This window comes from Notechis scutatus, chromosome 6, assembly GCF_049901735.1.
Source record: "Notechis scutatus isolate UNSWTSFEM ecotype Mainland chromosome 6, rNotScu1.2, whole genome shotgun sequence".
Lineage (NCBI taxonomy): Eukaryota > Metazoa > Chordata > Lepidosauria > Squamata > Elapidae > Notechis > Notechis scutatus.
The window spans coordinates 22,920,569-22,945,733 of NC_142014.1; the positions used below are offsets into that span (position 1 = coordinate 22,920,569).

Below are 25,165 nucleotides of genomic sequence, written 5' to 3' on the forward strand. Positions count from 1 at the left end.
ATGGGTTCCTTCATTATTTTTGGAAGCAATAGATGGAAAGAGTAAAAAAAAAAAAAGGTATTTTAAAAAAAAATTAAAATAAAACTCAAAATACAAACTAAAAGACTTTTTTTTTAAAAAAAAAAATCTGTCTTCTATTTTATATTTATCAGTAGTCATTGGTTTATCAATGACTTCATTATTATATGAACAATGCAAAAAATCACAAAATCTCTTTGGTAGTAACACATATTGCTGCATCCTTTAGTTAAAAAAAATGCCTTTTCTAAGAAGATATTTTTTTAGAAAATTAATATTGCCACCTACTCGCACATGGTGACTCAAAGCGGCAATATAAATCACACAGTTCTGACAACCATTCTTTGACATCTTGAATAATTTCACTTTTCTAATTTTTTGATATCATTAACACCATGCACGATACAATCCAAATTCCCAATAAACAATCAAAGCCCAAAGGTTTGGTACATAACAAAAATAGGTTTTCATTTGTAAATAACATTTGATATTTCAGGAGAGACTACCACTATATGGGGAGGGTACATATATAATTCCCATGCCAGCATAAAAAAAAGATCAGCACCCCCTATTTGTCTCTTGTTCAAGCCAGCTAAGCTAAAGGTCAATTTTTGATAGCAAAATTAAAATTCTGAGAACACTGGTGGCAATTCTTATCCAAGTGCATTGCCCTTAGAAACAGCCATGTTGTTAATTAATCAACACATAAGTGCATTAAATACAAGTGAGGCAAAAGAAAAGAGAAAGAAACTGACCTACAGAAGCAAAGAGAGAACAAAGTATTAAGAAAAAAATAGACTATACAATATACATTTTCTACTGATATATACTCTTTATGTAATGCCATGAAGCTTTCATTGGTGGCAGTATAGAAATCTAATGACTACAGTTAAGGGCAATTATATTTTTCTGTCTGTCTGTTTGTCTGTCTGTCTGTCTCTCTCTCTCTCTCTTCCCTCCCTCCTTCCCTCCCTCTGGATTCCAAAATGATTTATTTAATTTATTAATTAGATTTTGCTTTTTCTCCAGAAGCTCAAGTTACTTTCTCTCTCTCTCTCTCTCCCCCTCTCCATCTTCACCTCCATCTCTTACCTCTTTTGAAGGGCCCTATTAGTGCGCACAGGAGCAAATAACCTTTGAAGGTCGATTTAATGGCTATGCTGAGCCTTTGTAAAAATGCTACTACTGTATTTCAAAGTTTTAAGGAACGGATTGTTGGTGAATATATAATGAAAGATTCTGAGGATAATTTGTGTGGGAATTCATTGTCGGAATGTATTTCTATGCAACAACTACAGTAGTATTCAGCCAATAGATGGCAGTATTTACAGGTTTGGCTTTCTATATATATTCTATGGTCTTTAGTCCTGTTACAGTTAAATAGTTCAGCAGTAAAGCACATGGTGACTGTACGCTTTGTTTGCTCTGTGTGGTGCTTCACATAAACAGAATTTCTAACAATTTGCTTGAAAGGTAGAGGCTGACCCAACAAACTCCTGCGGCTGCCAAAGGACTGGAATTGGGATCTTCCCAGTTCCAGTCCTCTGCATTACATGGTACCAATAAAGAGGGAATAAAGAGGGTGGAAATGAGGGGTCTTTAGTCCTCTCTGAGCTGGGTCATTTCCTTGCAAGTATTTCTAGGTATATCATCAGTTCTCATCAGGCCCTAGTTTGATAATGAAATGTTTGCAAGAAAACAACCACGCTTAGAGAGCACCAAGGACCCCACATCACACGGACTATGCACAGTTGTATGTTTATCCAATCAGAAAGGATTCTTCCCCAAATAATTGCCTTTTAACATGGTGGTATAATCAAATTTATGGCCAGATCTCCCTAGTAGCAATCAGAACTGGATAAGCAAAGAACAATTCTATCTGAGTGCACATCAATAAGATTAATGGATGAAGGATGAAGTGGGAATATAGGAATTCCAGCAAGTAACTTTGCTTTTAAATATGGAATATATTTATAGGCAATTCAAAACCTCTTGAGTCTGATTTCTTCCTCCTATGCTTTTGGTATGAATTTGAAAATTAGCCTTTGCTAGGGGCAGGCAGCATGCCTGGTGAAATTAATCCTTTTTATAATAGATTACCCTGCCTTCCAGTACTGCTTCCTTTAGCTCAGTTCCATTTACTTTGACCCTTCTCTTCCCTCTCCTAACAATTACCCCAATAATTTGCTCCGTTTCCATTTCTTATTATTTTCTGATGAAATAATTTCTGATTTTCTGAGGAATAATGGATGGAAACTGAACAAGGAGAGATTTAACCTGGAAATAAGGAGAAACTTTCTGACAGTGAGAACAATCAACCAATGGAACAGAAGTTGCCTTCAGAAGTTGTGGGAGATTGAGCTGCCATTTGTCAGAAATGGTGTAGGGTCTCCCGCTTGGGTGGGGGGTTGGACTAGATGACCTACAGGGTCCCTTCCAACTCTGATTATCTGTTAAATCTGTTCTGTTGGAAGGACTTCAGTGGCACTATGTATTTTGTACGTGTGTATGTGTAATGGTGATTTGGTTAGGACTACCATATCTGATGGGAGAAATCCAGCTGGACAGTAGAGGGCAACGAAGAGTGATTGGTTGGGTATCTTTTGGCTCTCATCTAGGGGTCACCTTGGTTTTTGCTGTTCTTAGCGGGTGTGAATGAAAACAATTTGTGCATGTGTGAGCTAGAAACTTGTTACTCTATTAAACATGGTGCACTGTTTGCTAGCAAACTAATTCTACTAAGTAGATATTCAAACAGTATACATACTCAGCTTTTCGCATGTACACTCATAAACATAGAGACTGATGGACATGCATATATACATTTACACGTGCTGAAATTTATTGGGGGGGGGGGAGGAATACAGTTTTCAATTGGCATTTGCAGGGACAAAGCTGAGCACTGCTCAAAATTTAGATGTTTGTCTCTGTTCATAATATCCTGTTTGGCTTTCCTGACTTTTAATTTCATGAAATGGGACATTTGACTTAAATTTAGTCATGTTCCCATTGAGAAATTATTGGAATGATGCCACAAATTTCTTATTTACATCAACATTCGTTCAGGCTCTTCCCTGCCTCTTTCCCCCTTCCCTGTGCACATAAGTTTTGCCTTCCTTCTGGAGCGTCTTCAGGAAATGGTCAGAAAAGTTAAGATAGCAGGACCGAAGCTGCACCTGGGTTGTTGATATTTTTTTTAATGCACTCTGCAGCAATGGCATCCATTTGTGATGGTGGCAAATATCTGTAGCTCAGGTGTAAGGTGTAAGGTGAGGATGGAGGTTCATTCTCCAATCTTGTGGGTTGGTTTCCGAACATTTCATTACCAGGCTAGGTGGCATCTTCAGTGGAGTTTAGGCGTTTCATATAGCATCTGTACAGAAATCCAGGTCATCCCGATTTGCATTGCCAGGAGTGACATCTGGGTCTCTCTCTCCTTTTTTTTCTCCCCTCCTTTCCATGCCAGGCCAGTTTATTCTGTTCTGAAACGTTGCCTTCATTCTGCATTTTTTCGTTTCCCTACATTTGCTTTTTAGGCCCTTCGGTTTAGGAAAGGGGAAAACACCACCACCAAAAACACCAACAACAAAAAACACGAGCTCTCCTGCTTAAAAACGCATCTGCAAACATCCTCGGTCCCTCTCGGCTCTCCCCGCCTCTCCCATTTCCCTTCTCGCGATGCCCTTGCAGTCGGCAGGCATTTGATGCACACAAATGAGGGCAAAGAGAGGTGCTTGTTTGTGTGCAACGTTGCCTCTCTCTCTCTCTCTCTCTCTGTGTGGTGTGTGTGTGTGCTTTTGTCAAGCAGTTTCCCCCAGACGGCGCGGTGTTTTTTTTTTTTGCACTGGGGGACAGTGGCTTATTGTTAGGCCCCTCCGACAACCCCTCCGTCCAAACAACCCTTCGGGGGGCTGGTGAAGCAACGCAGCTCAATTTGCATTTGTTCCAGTCACAAAGGTTTATAGGTCAGGGGAGGCTGGCTGGCAACCGAAAATCACCATCCGGGCCCTGGGCCCATTCGTCTATGGTTGTCAGGAATGTATATTTCTTCCCCGCCATGAATATATGTTGGCGCGCTCTGTCTGAATGCGCTTTGTTCCTCCGGAGCTTGGTACCAGCTGGGACTAAGATGGAGGACGTGGCTTGGTGCCAACTCGGCTCTTTTCAGCCCTTCCCTCTTCTTCTTTCCCTCCTTCGGTGCCTCCCTGGTGCCCACCCGAAGAGGCAGCCGCAGCCGCGTCGGTACCCGCCAAGGCAGTCAGGGGGCGCCTCAGGCGGCTCGGCTCCTTCTGCAAACGGCGCCCGCCGCTACGGCGGCTTTGCATTAGCTGCACCGGGGGAAATTTCTGGTGTTTTTTCAGCCGAGCGAAGGCGGAGAAAAGGAGCCCTTCGGTCTTTTTCAGGGAAGCCGGAGAGTGGTGGTTTTTTTTTTTTAATGCAATGCATCCATTCATTCGTTTTGCCTTGGGAACCGGGTGGGGGGTGGGGGGTGGGGGGAGTAAACCCTTGGGGAATAGATAGAAGATGCTCCTTGTATTGCATGATAAGTCTTGGGTGGGTTTGTAATATGGGATATCGAACATTCGAGGATTTTTTAAAAAGTATTTTTAAAATATGTACAAATTTTAATGTTTGGACAGTGGGGCTTGGAATGCAAAAAAAAGGGGGGGGATTTTAACCAGCCAAGCGCCAGGCAGATGAAGAGATGCTGAAATAAGATGCTAGTGATTATTATTACATTGATTGAAAAGGGGTTCCTTGCTTTTGGTGTTAAGGAAGGTCCTTAACACCAAAGATATCTCCAGTTTCAGGGGCAAGAATCCAATTTATCCCGCATCTGTTGTCTAAGATGTGCTGTTCCCCCAATTTCCCCCCAAGTCAACATGTGCCCAGCCTGGAGTGTAATGCCCCCATTTAAATGCAAACGCCTGAATCCACTTGAAAAAGGCATCCTGCAGAATGCAGATGGGGCTTCTAACTCGGAGGCTTCAGGAGAGGCTGGCTAAACCTCGTTTTGATGTCTCCCTTTGAAATAGGCAGGGAATCCCATTTGAAGACCTGAATCGCTGCCAAAGATTGATTAGCATTCAGGCCGTGTCTTGAACCCTTCAGCCAAACACCCCACTCACCCACCCCCAGCAAATGTTCAGGTACAATCGCCTGATTGTCTCTGGCAGCGTCAGCCAGGCCTGGAGAAATCCTGGCCACCCTTTCATTAAGCATCTTTCTAGTCCCAAGCAAATACATTTTTATATGTGTGTGTTATGGTCAAGCATCAAATCTTACTGCAAGATGCAGTGGCTATTTTATTTATACATTTTTATGTGACCATTTATATGTCTGAATAGCATCAGGTAGTTTACTGTACACACACACACACACACACACGGTATTCAGCTTTGTTTGGGTATTTTCCCACGTCATTATAGTTGTGCTTTTAAAGTTGTAGCAACGTTTCGGCAGAATCTCATCTGCCATCATCAGGCTTCTGTATTGTGTTCGTCTGTGTCACAACTTTGCTACAAGTTTAAAAGCACAACTATAATGATGTGGGAAAATACCATACATGTAACAAAACTTATGAATAATATATACCATAATATATATATATATATCATATATATATATATAAATATATAATATATATATATATATATATATATATATATATATAGCGAAAATATTATGAATATATATACACACACACACACACACACACACACACACACACACACACACATTTAAAAAACTGAAATATTCTGAATCTTTTGGGTAAAACTGCATTATATAAAATATGCACACGTACCCTGTTTAATGTAATTAAGACTCATTTGGTCATTGTGTACAGCTAAACATGCAGTTCTATACATACATAGCCCTCAAAGTGAAATTTCATATAATTCAATGCATTTTAAAACTTTTCACATGTGAATAATCCTAATCTAATCTAACTCAGATAGACACTTTAAAAAAATTTTTTAAAACATTTTATTAAACAAAACAATTAAAAACATTGAACATGGTGAAGTCGGTTTGACGTGATTTGGGGTCAATATCACACACACATTTTAATTTTATTTAAAAGTAAAAGAATATTTTCATAGTGCTGTATAAGAAAAACATTTTTCAATGTAAGATAGTTTATTATTTATTTATACTGCATCTCTGTGCTTAAAAATTCCCTTTCCTCAAGATAATGCATAGTAGCTTTTATTACTAATAAATCCCAAATTATTGCTATACTTCTCTCCAAAACTACATGTTATGAAGCTTATCCTTCAGTACAAAATAATGTGTTCAATTTTTTAAAAAGTAGCAACTTTCTCTTAACTCAGATAAAATTTTTAGAAGGAAAACCTCACCACACCCAGCACATTTATCTTCCAAGTATTTGTGCCTGTTCTAAAGAAACCACTTTTAACAATCATGCCAGTGGTGGGATTCAATTTTTTTTTTTTACTACCGGTTCTGTGGGCGTGGCTTGGTGGGTGTGGCAGAGGAAGGATACTGTAAAATACTGTAAAATAAGGATACTGTAAAATACTGTAAAATATCCAGTCAGAGGTAGTATTTGCCGGTTCTCCGAACTACACAAAATTTCCGCTACCGGTTCTCCAGAATTGGTCAGAACCTGCTGAATACCACCTCTGATCCAGATAGATAATTCCATGTTGAGTTAGATGCTTTCTCTGTGTTTTCTAGTTTTGCAGATTGGGCTTCTTACTGATAACAAAACGATGGGTACCAAACTCTTTAGGTGTGGTTTGGGACTTGCTGTGATTCATTCCATTTGCAGAAGGAAATTCCCTTTGGAAAATTGCCCGACCCAGCAGCCTTTCTTTTAGAGCTCAGTGTAAATTTAATTCTGACCTCCTTCAATACAGTGGTCCAAACTGGACTTTCTTCTACTCAAAGTAAATCCATGTTAGCTGCCTGTGACCTCTTGTATAGGTAGTCCCTGACTTACAACAGCTCATTTAGTGACCTCAGTTATAACAGCACTGAAAAACTAACTTATGACCGCTCTTCACACTTACAACTATTGTAGCATACCCATGATCAAAATTCAGACACTTGGCAACTAACTCATATTTATGATGGTTGCATTGTCCTGACCATCTTTTGTGACCTGACAAGTAAAGTCAACGAGGAAGCCAGATTCACTTAACAACTGGGTTACTAACTTAACAAGTGCAGTGGTTAACAACTGTGGCAAGAAAGGTTGTAAGAGGAGACCAAACTCACCTAACAAAGGATTCACTTAGCCAGTATACCAAACTGGCTGAGTTGAGCTTAGCTCAAAGGAGACTCACCTCAAATGGCCACGTACATCAGACTTTAAATGGGGGAGGATGGGTCCAAGCGGGATAGCTCAAAGAAGTCAAGATGGCAGCTTAACGGTGGAGTTACGGCTGCCATTTTAGATTTTTAGCCTCCCTCCCTGCTGGCACTTCTCGTTCCAGACCCACTCCCCTCCAATTGGCACAAAGGAACCCAGTTTTGAATCCAATTTAAATCAAAACTCTCTGTGAAAGGCAGAGCAATTCTTTTCTCTTGAGGATTGAATTTTTAGACTCTGACAAGGCCTAGGTATTTGTAAAGATGGCTTTATTAATTGCTGGAACTCATTTTTGTTGAATTATGCCTGGTAATAAGGCCTCAGCATACACTGCAGCATCTCCTGAAACACAGAGAGATCTGCAAAAAAGAGAGAGAGAGAGAGGATCTTGGAGCGAACAACGTGATGCTGATTATCAACCGTTTTAATCAGCATGTTGGTTGGGCTACCCCCCTACCCGTACCCCAAAGTGACCGTATCATAGACCAGAATGGGGGGGGGGTGAATATTATTTTCCCGGCCACAAAAGGGGCTTTAAAGCACACAAAAACCCAGACATTCGATTCATTGCCCACAGACAGGTCCGGTCAGTTGCCAGCCTGTTTGGAAAGGGGCTGAATGGAAGGTGAAGCCTCAGACAAGAGGCCTCTGGATGCCAAGGCAGCAACTGGTTGCTTTGGGATTAGCATTTTCTCCTGCTCCCTGGTGCCAAGGGCTGGTTTTTATGAGCCTGATCATCGATGAGCAGAAGAGACAGCCACAAAGGAGGCTCTTGGCAGGGGAAGGAGGGAGGGAGAGGCCATCAAGGCTTTCTCTGCCCTTCTCCGCTTGGGAAGGGCGAAGAGACATTGGAAGTGGGCTGTTGGCGAAGCTGAGTGGTGGGGCTGAGTGCTCTGGCTTTTCTCTCTCCTGGAAGAAACAATGGCCTCTGATTTGCTGCTGATCTTCATATCCCTCGCCAAGGACGGGTCCCGTTTCTCTTAAGATCCCCAGAAGCAATTGGGGGGGGGGGGATCCGACAAAATAGGAAACAAAACTCCATGCAAAGGGGTTTTCTGCTTTGTTTTCCACTGGATGGGAGGCCTTCGCAATTAGAGTTGCTTCTGCCAGGCTCGATTGCCATTGTGCTTTACGACCATGATAGGAGAGGATTATTTATTTCGTGCAGCAATCTTGGGGGCTGTTTCTATTCTTTTTTGGACTCGCTGTCAGCATTTCAACAGTTGAAAAGCTTTGCAATTTGGAGAAGACCAAGCAGGAGTTTGAGGGAAGGGAAGAAAGGAATGGGGGAGGGATTGCTTACTCCAATCAGTCTGGTGAGGCTTAAGTTTAAATAAATCAATACTACAAACCACCACAATGTAAACAAAAAGTCCAAACCAGCAGCATAAAATCTCTGAAACTCAAAGTATCTGTTCAGAGCTCTCTTCTACGTTTACTTTACTTTATTGTCATTGTACCTCGTACAACAACAAAATTAAATACCATCTTCAGTGTACATGACTATGAAAACAGACACAAACACACATCCTTCACATTCCATACATTGAATTGAAAACCCCTGATATTGCATTCATATTGTACTACGCACCATGCTGCTGTAATGGGAGGCTGCCCTCCTTTGGATTGACAAATTTGTGAGAAATGCTCAAAGATAACTGATTATGCACCATCAAGTTGTTTTCCAATTACTAGCAACTACACAGATTGATTTTCTCCATGACAATCTGTCCCTAACCTGGTCTTTCAGGTCTTCAGTGTGAATTAGGCGGTGATTTATGCCCATGGATCATGGATGGTAAAGACTTTTCTGGATGGATGGATCAACAGACATATGATAGAGATAGATAGATAGATAGATAGATAGATAGATAGATAGATAGATAGATAGATAGATAGATAGAAAGAAAAATTTAGCTACCTTGAGGCTAATGCTCTGAATATATTTTCTTTGGAAAGAATTTGTAAAATCACGAGAAAGGTGGTTTGAATTGGCACAAAAAAGGTGGCAGTTGGCAGGAGGAATATCTTCTACATTTTGATGTTACTATGGAAGAGATAATGTGATAATACATATTTCACATTCTGACATTTCTTGTTTGCAACAGATTTATCTCTCTGTGTGTCAAATGTTATTTGAATGTCAAATATAGTATAATCTCCCTTGAGCCTAAAAAAAAAGATCATGAAATTAAAGCAACTTCCCCAAAATTCAGGCATGGAAATTCGGAAGGATCCAGCGTAGAGAACCTGTTGCTCCAGGCTATTGTTTCCATGGTGACAAATGATTTCCAGCAATAGACATGATGCAATCAATTTGCAAATAAGAACGAGCTGCGTTTTTTAGCCTCAGGTTTTAAAAAAGTGGAAAGGCTGCCGGGCGCTACAGAATATAAACAGCCATTTGAAATCTGCAAATGGTACCAATGATGCAAACATCCATCTTGGGGCTATTTTTTTTTCTTGGTTTTTGGATAGAATCTAGATTTTTATATAGGCTCATAGGACAAAGGTGAAGTGATGGGTGTGTCACAGCCCCAGCTCTCTTGCACATGGATTGAGGCTGCAGTATTGACTTTGGGGATCAGTCCTGCCCATGGATGCTCTTGATTTTGCCCTCTTTCCAGTCTGCTGGCATTCTCAGTTACCCAATTTATCCTTTGGACACTATAACTCTTTGGAACTAAAAACTGGAAATAGACCATTTTCACACTGGGACCCTGCTGGCAGTGCGAGTCCCACGCAGATCAAGATTGGAGCAAATATTTTTACTCAGGGAGGAGCATTTAAGTGGTCAAGATTTCAGATTATACCAGGGAGAGACGAAAGGATGGCAAGGAGCTCTGCAAGGGTTCCCCTTGAAACGGAAGGTCTGGACTCAGGTGGGAAACGCACCTTAGCAAAAATGGTGCAAAATGGCATGAAGAATCCGAAGAGGGGACAGAGCTGAAAGGTGACTGTCCCCCCAAAAGGGAGGCTGCAGTCATGGTGGACACTTCAATGAAAATGCCAGCCCAGCCATCCGGATAGTATGTCACAGTGTTTCTCAACCTTGCGGGTTTTAAGATGTGTGGACTTCAACTCCCAGAATTCCCCGGTCAGCATTTCGCAACAGAATAGTGGTTGCCTGATCCATGTACCTCGACGGAGAGGGCAATTCCCATCTTGAGAGGTACACAATACAAAAAAGGTGCTGAGTCCCTAGAAAGGGTGCAAATGGCCAATAAAGACAGGGGTGGGCTTCAAAAATTTTAGCCAAGGGTTCTCCTTGCTAGGTGGGTGTGGCCATAGCGAGCATGGCTTAGTTGGCCTCCTGCACCACAGCAGGGGTGTGTGTGTTTTTGCCCTCCCTGGGCTCCAGAGGTTTTTTCGAGCCTCCAGGAGGGCGAAAACAGCCACCCCAGGCTCTGGAGGCTCTCTGGAAGCCGGAAAAGGGCCCATTTCCGGCCTTCCTGAATTTCCGGAGGCCCATTTTTCACCCTCCCTGAGCCTCCACGTGTGCACTGCACTTACCTAAATCCAAAATGGGCCCCGTGGGGACTCCTGGGAGGGGAGGGGAGAGGAGGGGTGGGCGGGGCCTGCCAGGAGTGGGATTTGGGGGTTCTTCAAACTGCACAGAATCTTAGCTAGGGGCTCTCCCGAACCCCTGCAAACCCACAGCAGCCCACCCCTGAATAAAGATAATCTTAAAATAATCTAACGAGAAGGAGGACTAGGGATGATATGATAGCAATCTTCCAGTACTTGAGGGCTCTCACAAGGAAGAGAGCATCGGTTTATTCTCTATAGGACCTGAAGGCAGGACTAGAAGCAATGGATAGACACTTGTCAGATTCAACCTGACAATGAAAACTATTAAAGCAGTGGAAAAACTTGCCATCCAGAGTTGTGGGTGCTCCATCATGGAACATTTTCAAGAACAGACTAGACAACCAGTTGTCCAGGCAGATGACTGGGGGTTGGGACCAGAGGTAATATTCAGCAGATTCTGACCAGTTCTGGAGAACCGGTAGCAGAAATTTTGAGTAGTTCGGAGAACTGGCAAATCCCGCCTCTGACTGGAGATTTTACAGTATCCTTCCCCTGCCATGCCCACCAAGCCACGCCCACCGAACCAGTAGTCAAAAAAATTGAATCCCACCACTGGTTGGGATGTGGGATGGATGAAGACTTTCAAAGTCCCTTCCAGCCCTAACATTCCATGTTCTTGCTGGCTTGGCAGGGCTCCTGATGTTACCCAACGCTCTACTATTAAGGGATTTGAAGGTCATCACCAGGATTTTGAAGTAGGTCTTACCAGGCACCAGCACAGTGATTTCAAGATTGGGGCTCACCTTGCAAGGGTGGGGTTGACTCACCCACTACCTAGAAATGGAGCAAAAAGTCAACATTATTAGTAAGGTAAAGGTTCCCCTCACACATACATGCTAGTTGCTTCCAGCTCTAGGGGGCGGTGCTCATCTCCATTACAAAGCTGAAGAGTCAGCGCTGCCCAAAGACGTCTCCATGGTCATGTGGCCGGCATGACTAAACGCCGAAGGTGCATGGAACGCTGTTACCTTCCCACCAAAGCGGTCCCCATTTTTCTACTTGCATGTTTACTTGCTTTCGAACTGCTAGGTTGGCAGAAGCTGGGACAAGTAAAGGGAGCTCACTCCATTACACGGTGCTAGGGATTTGAACTGCCAAATTGCCAACCTTTCTGATTGACAAGCTCAGCGTCTTAGCCACTGACCCACCCTTAATGTTATTAGTAGAAAGATGGAATTTGAGGCTTTTTATCCTGGAGTGAAAGAATAAGGAGAAGCACAGTAAATATATTCCCACCTCTTAAAATGTTAAAACCAACAATCATAAAAACTCAGTGCAGAGATTCAGGAAGGAAAATACATAGTCAAATGATAGTAGTTGCTGCCATCCAAGGTAAGGATGGCCACCAACATAACTGAGGAAACAAGTCCATGAAGAAACAGGGAGCATTCCTTAATTACCTGCTGATGGGGAAAAGTAGAAAGGTTGGTTAGTACCCAAGACCATCATCTTCTTGGACAACCCTTGACCAGCACCTGTTTGATGTGGGCATTCCTTAGCCCAAAAGCCACTGGAAGGTTTCAGACTAGCAGTACAATCTTTTTTTTTTTTGGTTGCTGTTGTTGTGCAGAGGAACTCTTCAAAAAGCAAAATGTTCGTGGAAGCCTTTGCTTAGACCAACGATTTTCAACCACAGTCATTTAAAGTTATGTGAACTTCAACTTGCAAAATTCGATCGAACATGCTGGCTGGGGAATTCTGGGAGTTGGACTTCATCTATCTTGGGTTGCTAAGGTTGAGAAACACTGGTTTAAATGAACAACCTCCAAACGTAATTGCTCCAAAATGAACACCACCCATGTCAACAGCAAAATTATTTTTTAAACTCCCACCATTATAGAAAATGTCCATCCTAAGCTAGTGTTGTTGGAAATCAGGGACATTGACTCAGCCTTCCATCCTACCGAGGTGGGTAAAATGAGGACCCAGATTGTTGGGGGCAATTTGCTGACTTGGTAAACTGCTTAGAGAGGGCTGTAAAAGCACTGTGAAGCGGTATATAAGTCTAAGTGCTATTGCTATTCATGAGGCCAGCAGGTGGTGAAGAAATTAAAAAGTGGCATCCACAACTGTGCCAAGCCCCACCTCGTGCATCATGCCTGTCAACCAAAGTGGGGCTTCGATGGCATAGGGGTAGATGCCATTTTGACTCTTTTGACCTCTCCCCCCCTCCCCCGGCAGATACCCTGGTATAAAAGAGCTCTATTGCAATTGCCAACAAAGCCTGCATATTTTACAGCCATGTGAATGAAACCGAGCAGACGTTGGTGGCTTGTTTCCAATGGATGGTGAGTAAGAATTTTTTGGAGTGGGTGGGAGGCGATGGAGGAGTCAGTGGCCTCCTTTTCCCATCCACAATCCTGCATTTCTGGAAAGGCCATTACAATCCTACAAAGAAGAGCGTGGATTTTTGGCTCCAGCAAGTCGTAAGGTGATCGTAGTACCTCCATTTTTGTACGTGTCATAAACAGATTTCAAAGAAATAATAAAAACATGAATAATTACATGGTTCAACCATTCGATTGTGAAATCCCAAATTTATACAATTTTGGGAAAGATGCCCAAAAATAACTGATTATGCTCCATCAAGTTGTTTTCTCAACTATTAGCAACTACACAGATAGATTTTTCTCCATGACAATCTGTCCCTATCCTGGCATTCAGGTCTTCAAAGTGAATTAGGAGAAGACAATTTATGACCATGGATCACGGATGGAGAAGATTTGGATGGATGGATGGATGGATGGTGAAGGTTTTTCTGGATGGAGGGCTGGAGGGATAATAAAGACTTCAAAAAAATATGTAGAGTACAAAATACTTATTATTACACATACTGACTGCTGCAGATTGCCTTTACCCAGTGATGGAAACAGCCATATACACCTGTAGAGGAACTGGTTATACAAAAAGTTATGAATTGTGCTGAAATGGATTAAATTAACGCTGAGTTTAAAAGATAAGGAATCTTCAATATTTTATAAGGTATGGGGACAATGGTATAACTGGATAGATCGGAGACAGACTAAGGATGAGTAATTATTAAATATAGAATATAGATAAAATAATATAATTATGCACAAATTAATATTTGTAAATATCGCACAAAGGATTGTTACACGATAAGCATCACAAACAGCTGTTATTATATATATTTTTATGTTTTTAATGTAATAAAATTCAATGAAGTTTATTTAAAAAAAAAAAAGACTTTACTGGGTGGATAGAGAGAATTTTCTGGACTGGGGGGGCAATGGAGGAGTCAGTGGCCTCCTTTTTCCCACCACCCCCACCCCCACCTCTGGATTTCAGGGGAGAGGCCGTTGCAATCCTCCAAAGAAGAGCCGGGGACCTTTTGAAGCTCCTCCATTCCTCCTGCCACGGGTCCAGCCCTCCGTCGAAAGGAGCTTCTGGCAGAGCCGCGGCGGTTGCGCCCCCAAAACTGCGGCAAAGACCGCACGCCCGGCTCCCTTTCCTTCCTCCCCCCAAAAACCCCTCCCCATTCCAGGTTGCGGGCACTGGGCAGCGCGTCCACCCCCACCCCCCCCGCGCGAATGCTGCTTTCTCCCTCTAAAGTTGTTGCTTTTCCCCAGGCGGGCATGCAGGCACGCAGAACTCCTCCGGCTAGACCGTTTCCACGACGTCTGGGTTTTCTCTCTCCTCTCCCCACCCCACCAGGGACGGGACAGGCAGAGAGCAACGGGACGCGTGTGTGTGTGTGAGAGAGGAGGCTTTTTATCACCGTGCCCAACGTTTCCCCCCCCCACACACACACACTCACACATACACACTGCAGCGGGCATCATCCCGGCGCAAGGCCTGGGCGCTGCGCCCCGACGGGGGCGTCCGCGCGCTACCCCGAAGCCGCGCGACTGTTTGCAGGAGGGAGGGAAGGGCAGGGGGAAAAAGTGGCGGGGGGGGGGGAGAGGCGGCTTCCTTGCCCTGACCTGACACCAGCCTGGCTGGAGCGGACTTGGCGGCCTGCCAGACACCCCACCCACCCACCCCCGCCAGCCCCGTGATAAGAGTCGCGCAGAAGGCGCCCCCCGGCAAGATGGCCGTTGTTTAGTCTGCGCCGCGGCCTTTGCTCGGCAGAGCCGGGCATTGGGTCACAGGGCGCCTTGCCAGCCTGCAACTGCTCCTGCTACCCCCGCCGCCGCTGGGGAATGGCCAGTCTCGAGACTGCCAGGGAGACCAAAATCCCCAGACACGTCCAGGCTTCTTCGGGCCCCCAGGAAAAACACACACACACACACACACACACACACACACACCCCTTGGATGAGGGAAACGCGCCCACCCTGCTGCCGGCGGCCGCCTCCCCTGCTGGCTTCTCCCGGGAGGCGAAGAAGCGGCTCCCCTGACCGTCCGCGTCCCGAAATGGGCGCCTGGCTGAGGAGATCGCATTTGGTGTTGGAAAAGGAGGGAGGGAGCGGGTGATGGGGAGCTGGCCTTGTTGCCTTTGCCTTGTGTCCGGGCCGGACGTTGGCAAGGAAAGGAAGGGTGCTGAGAGATTGTCAGGAAAATAATTTGGGGTTCCAACTCGAGCCGGCTTCGCAAGAATAAATAAAAATGAGATCCAAACTGCAACTGAACTCCACTCTCTGCTTGCTCGTTTTAACAATGCTATAGCCAGCTCCACAAATGTATCATTATCAAAACATATTACAGAAATATCTGGAATTTTGCATAGGCACTTAAGTGTTTTTCCTCTTTTTTGCCCTTGCATTTCTCTGAAAAATTTCTCCGAACTCATTTTCTTCCATTACTTTCAGTCCGAAAGCAACTAATGGATTGAGCAGAATCTTTGTGATACTATTACTAATCACGATCTTTGTGACCTCTTTATGTGCACAAACTAGTTTTTCTGTAGTTGCTCCTGGGCAAAAGGCGTAATATAAAAAGTGATGACTTTGGAGGAGAGCTAATTATGGTGTAAATGACTGATTAGTCTCCTTAAATGTAATACTATAGTCTTATAAAAATCACTAAGGTTTCTTGGGAGAAATTTACAAAATAAGGAGGCAAACAGACAGTTATAGTTTATCGTAAATTATCTGGGATTAATGAGTGATGAGGTAACTTTAGTTAAATTTCTTGGAAAAACACGAATGGCCCAAACTCTGTAAAAACAGCATTTTTAACTCTTTATCCTTAAAATTAAAGAAAGAAAATATAAACAAGGGAGAAAAACCCATTGGGAATGAACCAAAATGAATGCTTTCCTGACAGAACAATAAACCAGTGGAACACTTGCCTTCAGAAGTTGTGGGTGCTCCATCACTGGAGGCTTTTAAAAAGAGACTGAACAGTCATTTGTCTGAAATGGCATAGAGTCTCCTGCCTGAGCAGCGGGTTGGACTAGAAGACCTCCAAGATCCCTTCCAATTCTTATTCTGTTATTCTGATTTTGAATTATATAGGCCACCCGTTAAAAAGAAAATACCTTTTCTCTGTATTGTTTCAAAATAAAATGGAATGGAATCCTGCTGCTTTTCTCATGAGGAACTGAAGTAATTCCATTTTCATATCAGTTATGTATCTTAAATTTCATCAAGAAACTTTGAGGGTGTACTTGCAATGATTTGAACTTTTTTTTTTTAACATTCACTAATAATTTTGCAAACAGACCCTAGGAAGACTGTGAAGCTGGCAACCTTTTTGGTATTTAAAACAATGCATAAACTGACTACCTCTCTAATTAATGGACCTATGAAGAAATTATGACTGTCTGTGCATTTGGCTTTTTTCCAGAATTAAAAATAAATAAATAACACACAGAAAAGCCTTATAATTAAAATTGTTTTGAATAGCAGTGATAATGAAGTCATTTTCATAATACATTTAAATTTTATTCAGATTCATTGTTTTATCAGCTGAAGTGCTTTTTATACCTCCCCAAAAAACCTACACTGCAGTAAGAACAGTTTTTTAAAGATAACCCAGCAATTACTTCCACATATTAATAAAACTGCAATGATCAAGTAATATTTGCAGCATTAAATACTCATGTTTTTAAAAAGAATTAAATCTGCTGTGTTAAATTCCATGACAGATTTATTTTATTATGTTGTAGGATACTGAATATGCAATAATAATAGATACTGAATTACCGTTTTGTTAAAATTATTATTTGATACTGAAACTAAATTAGGGTTTGATACCAAAATAATATCTCAATCCAAAAAACCTGTAATTATCATGATTTTCATTAATATTTGCAGTTAACATTGTGGCATATTTCTTTGAAAAAGAAAAAGAAATTATATGAATTCTGCAGTAAATTATTCATTTGTTTTATTATTTTAGATGTCTAAATTCACATTGGGTCTGGATGAACTTAATTTACCCAAATATCACACAGATCTTGTGTGCACAAGATGAAAAGAGATGTTGAACATTGAATGGTAGTGTGGCAGATTTACTTAGTTCCAGTGAATCTGGTTAAAATGAAATTTAAATTCAGCTATATTGAATGCATTTTGACTGGAACAAGATCTAACTATAAACACCTCTTCCTCCGAAAATAGATTTAGTACAATTCAAATCATCCTGATCACTTCCTTCTCTCCACTTTTATATATATTTATATATATAAAAGTACCAAGTACCAAATAGTTGTAGATGAGGTGGATCAGCTGATATTTCCATATTGTGACACACACATTGTTATCTATTTTTGGGTGAGCTCCAGGGGTGGGATTCTACAGGTTTGCACCTATTCTCTAGAACCGGTTGTTAGCAGTTCGGAGAACTGGTTGTTAGAAGAAATTTCTGGCCTAATCCTGTAAGGAAGGCAGGAAGGAAACATTCTGGTGTTGTTGCTTACAGAAACTGCCTCTCTGTTAACCCTTATTATATTCTTGGCAGGACTAGACTTCCTGTCTCAGGAACATCTCTGGAGTTTTTTCCCCCTCCTTTGCTGGTACTTTGCTTGTGTGGAGTGACCATTCAAAGTTACAATGGCACTGAAAAAAGTGACTTATGACCATTTTTCACACTTACGACTGCTGCAGCATCCCCACAGTCATGAGAGGCCAGGCAAGGAGATGCGTGCCTCAATGTGAGTGATATTGAGTTGGCCACACCCAACCAGTCACATGACCACCAAGCCACACCCACCAACTAAGCCACGCCCACAGAACGGGTTGTTAAAAAAAATTGAATCCCACCCCTGGTGAGCTTATTATCCAACTCCAATTAATATTAATAAATGGCACCTTGGCTAGGAAAGGTAAGCTTTTAATGATTAAAGTTTTGCTCTGATTAAACAAAACTCTTTCCCACCCACACTTTTTCTCCCTTTCATTTTTGGATGGTAGACTGGGGTTACAACACCGGGCTAAAGGAACAGATCTGAAGAAAGTGCAGCTTCCAAATTTTTATTTATTCCTTGGGTAAATAGCAGATGTCCCCGACTAGTTCTTAATGAAAACGGTTGGGCTGTTGTCATTGTTCTCCAAAATCCTTACAACCACTTGCTTGGGGAAAAGGGCTGGATATCAGGGAGATTTTACTCATAGGGATTTGGGGTTCATGACAGATTAAAACATGGCCCCACCCAAGCAAATGTAGAGAGACAATGGAGGCATAAAGTTGCTAGTATAGTTTTGAATCAAACTGTTCTTGGAATTCTTAAGTTACCACTTATTCACTGTTTAAACCGGTGTTTCTCAACCTTAGCAACTCTGGACTTTGGGTCCCAGAATTCCCCCGCCAACTGGTTTAAACACTGTTTTAAAATAAATATCACGTTGCAGAAATTCTTGGCTTTTAGGAATTAAAACTGACACTGGTTTTGAATAGCCTCCTGGATCAACACATGGTGAATTTGTCCCTGTATGTTCAGCATTTTAAATACATCATTTTCAGCAGAATTGAATGGTTTCATTTATTTTATTTTAATTTATTTAAAAGTGGGGGTGAAGCATTTCCAGTTGTTTGTTTTAATACAACAGGGACTATATTAGCTGTTGTTGGTTTAAATGCACGCTGGAATCCACTTTTACACAAAGTTCCGTTCCTAATTTTTTTTAAAGAAACAGTCAGTTGGATTTGGCAACAAACTTGTTCTAAAAACTGTTGTTCCTGGGTGATGTAAAAGGACAAATAAGAAAAAAAAAACGAGAATATCCCTGAGTTGAATGACACTAGTATTGGATTGTAGAGTGTCATATCTACTTCCTGGGTCACCATAGGCAGATGTGAGTCACAAGCAGAGGCACCTGGAGAAGAGGGTGTCAAAAGAAGTGAAAATAGTGATTGTGACCTTGAGCCCAAAGCCTCACATCTTTTTCATGTGCATTGCATTTGCAATGCATGAAAAAAAGAATGGAATGAAGCTTCAGCCAAGGTTGCAACTGCCATTTTGATCCCATTGAACATTCCAGGTCATAGGATTTAACAGAATACAGATATAATCAAGAAATATTGTGATTGTAGTTTTGACCCTTGTACAAAAGGAACATATTTCAGTTCCTATTTAGGTTTTATATATATAAAACAGTCTGTGCTGAGGTGAAACTATTTGATATAAGAAACTTCTCAATTGAGGTTTGATTTTTGGATGTTTGTAGGAGGAACAAAATAGCAATAAAGCTGAACATTGTATTTGGATATCCCCTTTCAGGCTATTTCATAGCATGAAGTGGGTCAACTGATATTTTCATGCTTGAAAATCCTGTCCAAAATCTGGCTAACTTGTCCTCCCTGTGCCTTTTTTAACTGGTCTTCCAAATAGGTTGACCAAGATAGTGGTCATTTCAGTGAGCTTATAGCCTCTGTTCCGTAATGACAACCATGGTTACCACAGCTTTGCTAATAGCTAATATTGTTGAGTGAATCAAGATTAGGCCTACTCAGACTTCAGTCTCAAAACCTGAGGCCAGTTACAATGGACATAATGGTGGTTTTTTTTTTCAGGAGCCCCATTTAAGAGAAAACTGTCTAATGGTGAAACACGGTGCAAACATTTCAGTAGGTCAACAAAGCATCTTTCTCCCTTGCTTTAGCCTCCTATCCTAGCAAAATATGTTGTCCTATTTTAGGATTTTGGTTTGGGGATGAATGACTAATACAGGTTAACCAAAGAGTGCAAATATCTATAATAAATTTTAAATGGACCCAAGCTGAACTCAAAATAGCTTTTTATCAACCCTCCAAGTAGCTATCTGTCACTGAAGATGCAACCCCTTTATGAAGCACTTCCGCTGGTGCTCTCAACTTCTCCTAGAGAACCATTCTTCTGAGTGTGAGTTGGAAAATTCCCTATATTAAAAACAGCAGCTAAAAATTTAACAGTTGAGATTGTCCAGGTTGTGCAATCCTGGTGTAGGGAGCAAGGAAGATGAGCTTGGGTGAAATACGCAGGAACCATTTCCTAAACAAAAAGGGCTTTTTTAAGTCCAGAGCAATGAGATACCATTCAGAAGCAGTTCAGATGGACCCCTCCCTGATTATCTAGCATGTAAGAAATGGGACGAAGTATAGCACCATCAGATTTGAGGAATTCTGCTAGGATAGCCCATCTTTGGTCTGGTTTACCACATGGGGGCTGAGAGACAGGCCTTTTTTTCCTGGCAGTCATAGCAAACCTGCACATAGCCCCCCGCCCCCCAATCCTGCCTTTTTAACAGACTCATCCAGAACCACCATTCAGCACTAACAACTCCAGTTCGTGGCATATTCTGTAGACAATGGTTAGAGAGGGATTCTTGGGGACTCCAGAGTCTTGCTAGACCGAATAAAGTTTGGATTGAGATATTGCCTCACCAGTGATATCAGATTAATGCTAATAGACCAGTGTTTCAACACTGGAAAGATAAATTTATGGCCCAGTTAGACTTGATGTCATTGGAGATTCATGGACGAGTTGTTTCCAGACATAGATGATTGATAGGCTATTAGAATGAAATATGGTTATCCTTTATTCAAACTGTTATGGATATGTGTGTGTGTGTGTGTGTGTGTGTGTGTGTGTGTGTGTGTATCCAGACAGACACAGATATATACAGAGGAAAAGCCATTCTATATGGGACGTCCTCAACTCATGACCACAACAGAGCCCAAAATTTTGATTACTAAGCAAGGCAGTTGTTAAGTGAGTTTTGTCACATTTTATGGTCTTTTGCCATGGTTGTTAAGCAAATCACTGCAGTTGTTAAGTGAATCATGCAGTCATTAAACAAATCTGGCTTCCCCCATTGACTTCGCTTGTTGGAAGTCAGCTGGGAAGGATACAAATGATGATCATGTGACCCAAGGACTCTACAGCTATCATAAATACATGCCAGTTGACAAGCGCCCGAATTTTGATCACATGACCATGGGAATGCTGCAATGGTTGTAAGCATGAAAACGGGTCGTAACTCACTCTTCAGTTCCATTGTAACTTCGAATGGTCACTAAATGAATGATTGTAAGTTGAGAACTACTTGTAGAGTATATTTAATTATTGTTATGGTCGTGGTATTGCTTTCTTTTTTTCCCCCTTTTCTCTTTTATTTTTATCTTGTCTTCTCTTTCATTAAATATAGAGAATAAAATAAATGCCTGACATCTATCCAGTAAACAAATATGAGGAAAATTCCTGAGTTCTGAGACGACTTGTTAGATTTAATCTGATTTTTCCTTCAGAATCATAAATATGTAGTACTTCCTCCTGCTATTTCTCTGCACAAAACAACAACCCTGTGAAGCAGACTGGACAGGAGTGACTGGCTCAAAGGGATTAGAATCAGTATCTCCTGAGGCAACATTAAAAGAAACTTATAAACGATTTTATCTTGACTACTCACGAATCAGTGTATAGAACTACTTTTATTTTCAAAATTTTCAAAATTAAACCTGATTATGCTTAATAAAAAAATACTTAAATCTGCTTTAAAATGTAAATGCAAGCTGAGAATATTTTAAGGTGAGAAATTTGTTTTGAACAGTGAAGAAAAAGATTTAGGGTATACTTTTCTTAAGCATGGAAAGTAATTTGAATTAAATGCAAGCATGTTCAACTACTACTTTCTTTGGGATGCAATGCATAGGCCCGAGGTTTTTTTTTTTTTTTTTTAAGTCCAACAGTTATTCCTGGCTAAGGAGAGGAGCTCCTTGCCTGATCTCCCTCCCGGGGGATATGACCCTTTTAATGCTCTTTAGTTAATGTATTGGTGATCTTTACTTAGGCAAAATAAACAGTGTTGAGCTTTACAAAGAGGGGGTCATGCTCCGCGCATTGCACTCTGACCTCAGGGTTACGGCCTTTGTTCCCTTCTCAATGGGAATTGCTCTCTAAGGGCCATCACAAAATGGAGAACTAATTTGGGCCACGTGCTGGCATGAAAGGGAAAACGTATTAGGATAACTTCATTGAAGCCTCTTCGGATCTAACCTGAGCATGCAAAGAAATAAAAACCACGGCATGCTTTATATTCCCTGCAAATGTTGCACATTCACTTCATTTCCTTGTTACATGCAGAGCCTAAAGCTGATGAATGATCTATTCAAAGGTTTGATACAAATGTGATTTACAAAGTCCTTTTTGATGAAATGCAATCTGATTTTTTTGCTAAGTATTATTATTTAAGTAATAGTCTTGAATGTCAATTTATCACACTCTGCCTCCCAGTTTAAGCCTTCTGCTAAAAATTCAACATCTTATTATTGAAAGAGAATTGGGATTAGTTTCCAAAAGTGTCACGTCACGTATTTTTGCTCCTGCATACCCCAAAAGTGCTAAGAAGCCTATTTAGACGAAATAGAGAAAAAAAGTCTTTGAAGCCAGGAGAATTTCCCTATGCTCTTCTGCGTATAACAGGCAGAATTTAAAAAGATCTACATTTTAAAATTCAGTAAGGATTTGTCTACTAAACATTTTGCCATGTAGTTTTTCACTGGCTTCCAATTTGTAACAACAATAATAAAAAAATGAGAATGATACTGAATTGCAAAAGTTTTATGCCCCAAATTATAAAAATTACTGAGCTGTTGAAATTTACAATGTAGTAATTTTATCGGAAGAATAACAGGTAGCTCAAAAGTTAAGATATTTATGCCGAAGTAAACTTATGCTCTGTGCCAATACTGAAGGAAGAGTGCTCTGTGCAAAAGAAATGAAATTTATACTGTTCAAAAAAACACACAAGTAGTTTCTCTTTTTAACTTTTCTTTGTTTCAATCACAGTTTATAAATAAATTAAAGAGCAGTTTTACCTTCATAGAGAAAATAAAGATTCCAAGAATATCTTTTTGAAGCAGGAAGTGTTAGAAAATGTATGCTATAATATACTGTATAATCTTGCTCCACTAAATTGTTTGAAGAAATAGAAAGAAAAGCTCAGTATCAATGAATGTAATTTTAAAACCAAACTGTATTCCTTACTTTTGCCCAAATTAATACAAATGAATGTTTAAGTACAGTAACTGATGTAAAGATAACACCGAGGCTATTCATTTAAAAAAGCAAAATGAGTTTTTAATACAGTTAAAAGAGAATTATAGTTTAGTCACACAAAACACAACATTCATTGCCTTGCATATATGTTTATGTACATATATAAGTATATACACACAGTTTGAATTTCTGAGGCAATAAAATACAATTTTTAAATAACTAAACTGAAACTATTAACTAAGTGATAAGTAAATAGTATTAGTAAACTTTCATTTTCTATTCAGAGAAGTTTGTTTCATAAACACAATATTTTATTTTGGGAAACATTCTAATTTTTTTTTGTCAAATGGACTTGTTAAAACTATGAAGGAGTTAATAAGAAAAACAATTTTTAACGCATTATGAAAGATCATACTCCAAAGGAACAGGACAGCTATTCAATCACTGTGCAATCAACCAAAAGGCTTTTAAAGAACCCCAGCTCGTTTTGTATTAATATAGCCATAGTTTGAACTACCTAATTCTAAAAGTGGAATCAGACAAAAACAGAACCACAATTGCTCATAATCTACAATTGGGAAACTATGCATAATGGCTATAACTTTCAGATTATGATCCTAGAATGTAACGGCATTTGTAGACGGGGTGTCTATGCAGGAGGTCAAAAAAGTCAAAATGACAACTGCACCAGCACAATTAAAGCCCTGCCCCCCCCTTTTATGTGAATGCTTCAATTGTGTGATTATGGCCAACACACACACACACACACAACGTTTTCTCAACATCTGTGTGTAAGAAAAATGTAATCTTTCACGGGAAGGAGATCAATCAAATTTCAAATCCTAATTGAGATAGGATTTTTGAGCTTTCAACCCGTTTACTAAGTTATTCTCACTCTTTACTAGAATAAAAAAATGTTGAAGCCAGAATGTACAGCCAGAATGTACAAGAAACACATATTAAGGTTTTAAGGCCAAATTTCACAGATTTTGGAGGAGGCATTTCCAAACTATGCACTTTTAAATTTTGATTTTGTAAGAATAATACAATAAACCTTTCATTCAGATATAAAATATAATGAAAATATTTATTCCATACTTCGAAGAAGTGGAGTAACTCCTGCCATGAATTAATAATACTTCAATTCAAAACACAAACCCGCTATTTCTCTATTGAGGATAAGTTAAATTTCCTACCTGGGATGCATAATTCTATCTTTTAAAGTTCTTTTCTTTTAATTGCCAAAACAAATGAACCTGCTTTCATTTGAGTACTTTTTGCATTACTGTTTGTACAAATTCTATTACTGCAATTGTTTTCATGTGTGTTCTTTAAAAAAACAAGAACTTATTTTTATAAAAAATAATTCTGCAATAATGCCAAGGTTCTGTTAGATTCTCGGGATAAATAAGTATTAATCAGATTTAAGACTATGGGCAAGTCTTGTCAGTTAACATGATTTTAGCTGATTTCAAAGAAATGAATCAGAGCTAGGCCTAATTAATCTTTGAAAGGAACGTACAAGGAAATGCCAGCCCTGTAGAAAAGACAGGGCACTAAAAAAAAAAACCAGAAAAAATTCTGGTGGCAAACTGCTTTTATAGAATCTCCAATAGCTGAGCTCACCTCAAAGGAATGCCAATTTTATTAGGGATGATTTAAAGACAGACAAAAGGTTTTGTGTTTTAATTAAATGTGGAACAATAAGAGTAATAATAACTATTATGAAGTGAAAGTTTTCTTTCTCTGGCATATATATTTTTGCCCTTTCATATGTATTTAAACATTTATGCCATTATATCTATACATCTCTCTATATATATATTACTGTTAAT

The 25,165-nt window shown here is 40.4% G+C and overlaps 1 long non-coding RNA gene across 3 annotated transcripts in view; it reads left to right on the plus strand.

Annotated features, from left to right (window-relative positions):
- The window catches only part of LOC113419713 (uncharacterized), a 45,612-nt gene extending 31,501 nt beyond the window's left edge, over nt 1–14,111 (plus strand). The window contains exons 3-4 of one of the 3 annotated variants that reach the window (XR_015750286.1): nt 1,122–1,236; nt 13,613–14,110. This is a non-coding gene — a long non-coding RNA (uncharacterized LOC113419713). Of the gene's footprint in view, nt 1–1,121; nt 1,237–13,612 lie in introns of all 3 variants that reach the window. The other 2 variants (XR_015750287.1, XR_015750285.1) reach the window with 2 other exon arrangements.
- Nucleotides 14,112–25,165: the final 11,054 nt, after the last annotated feature.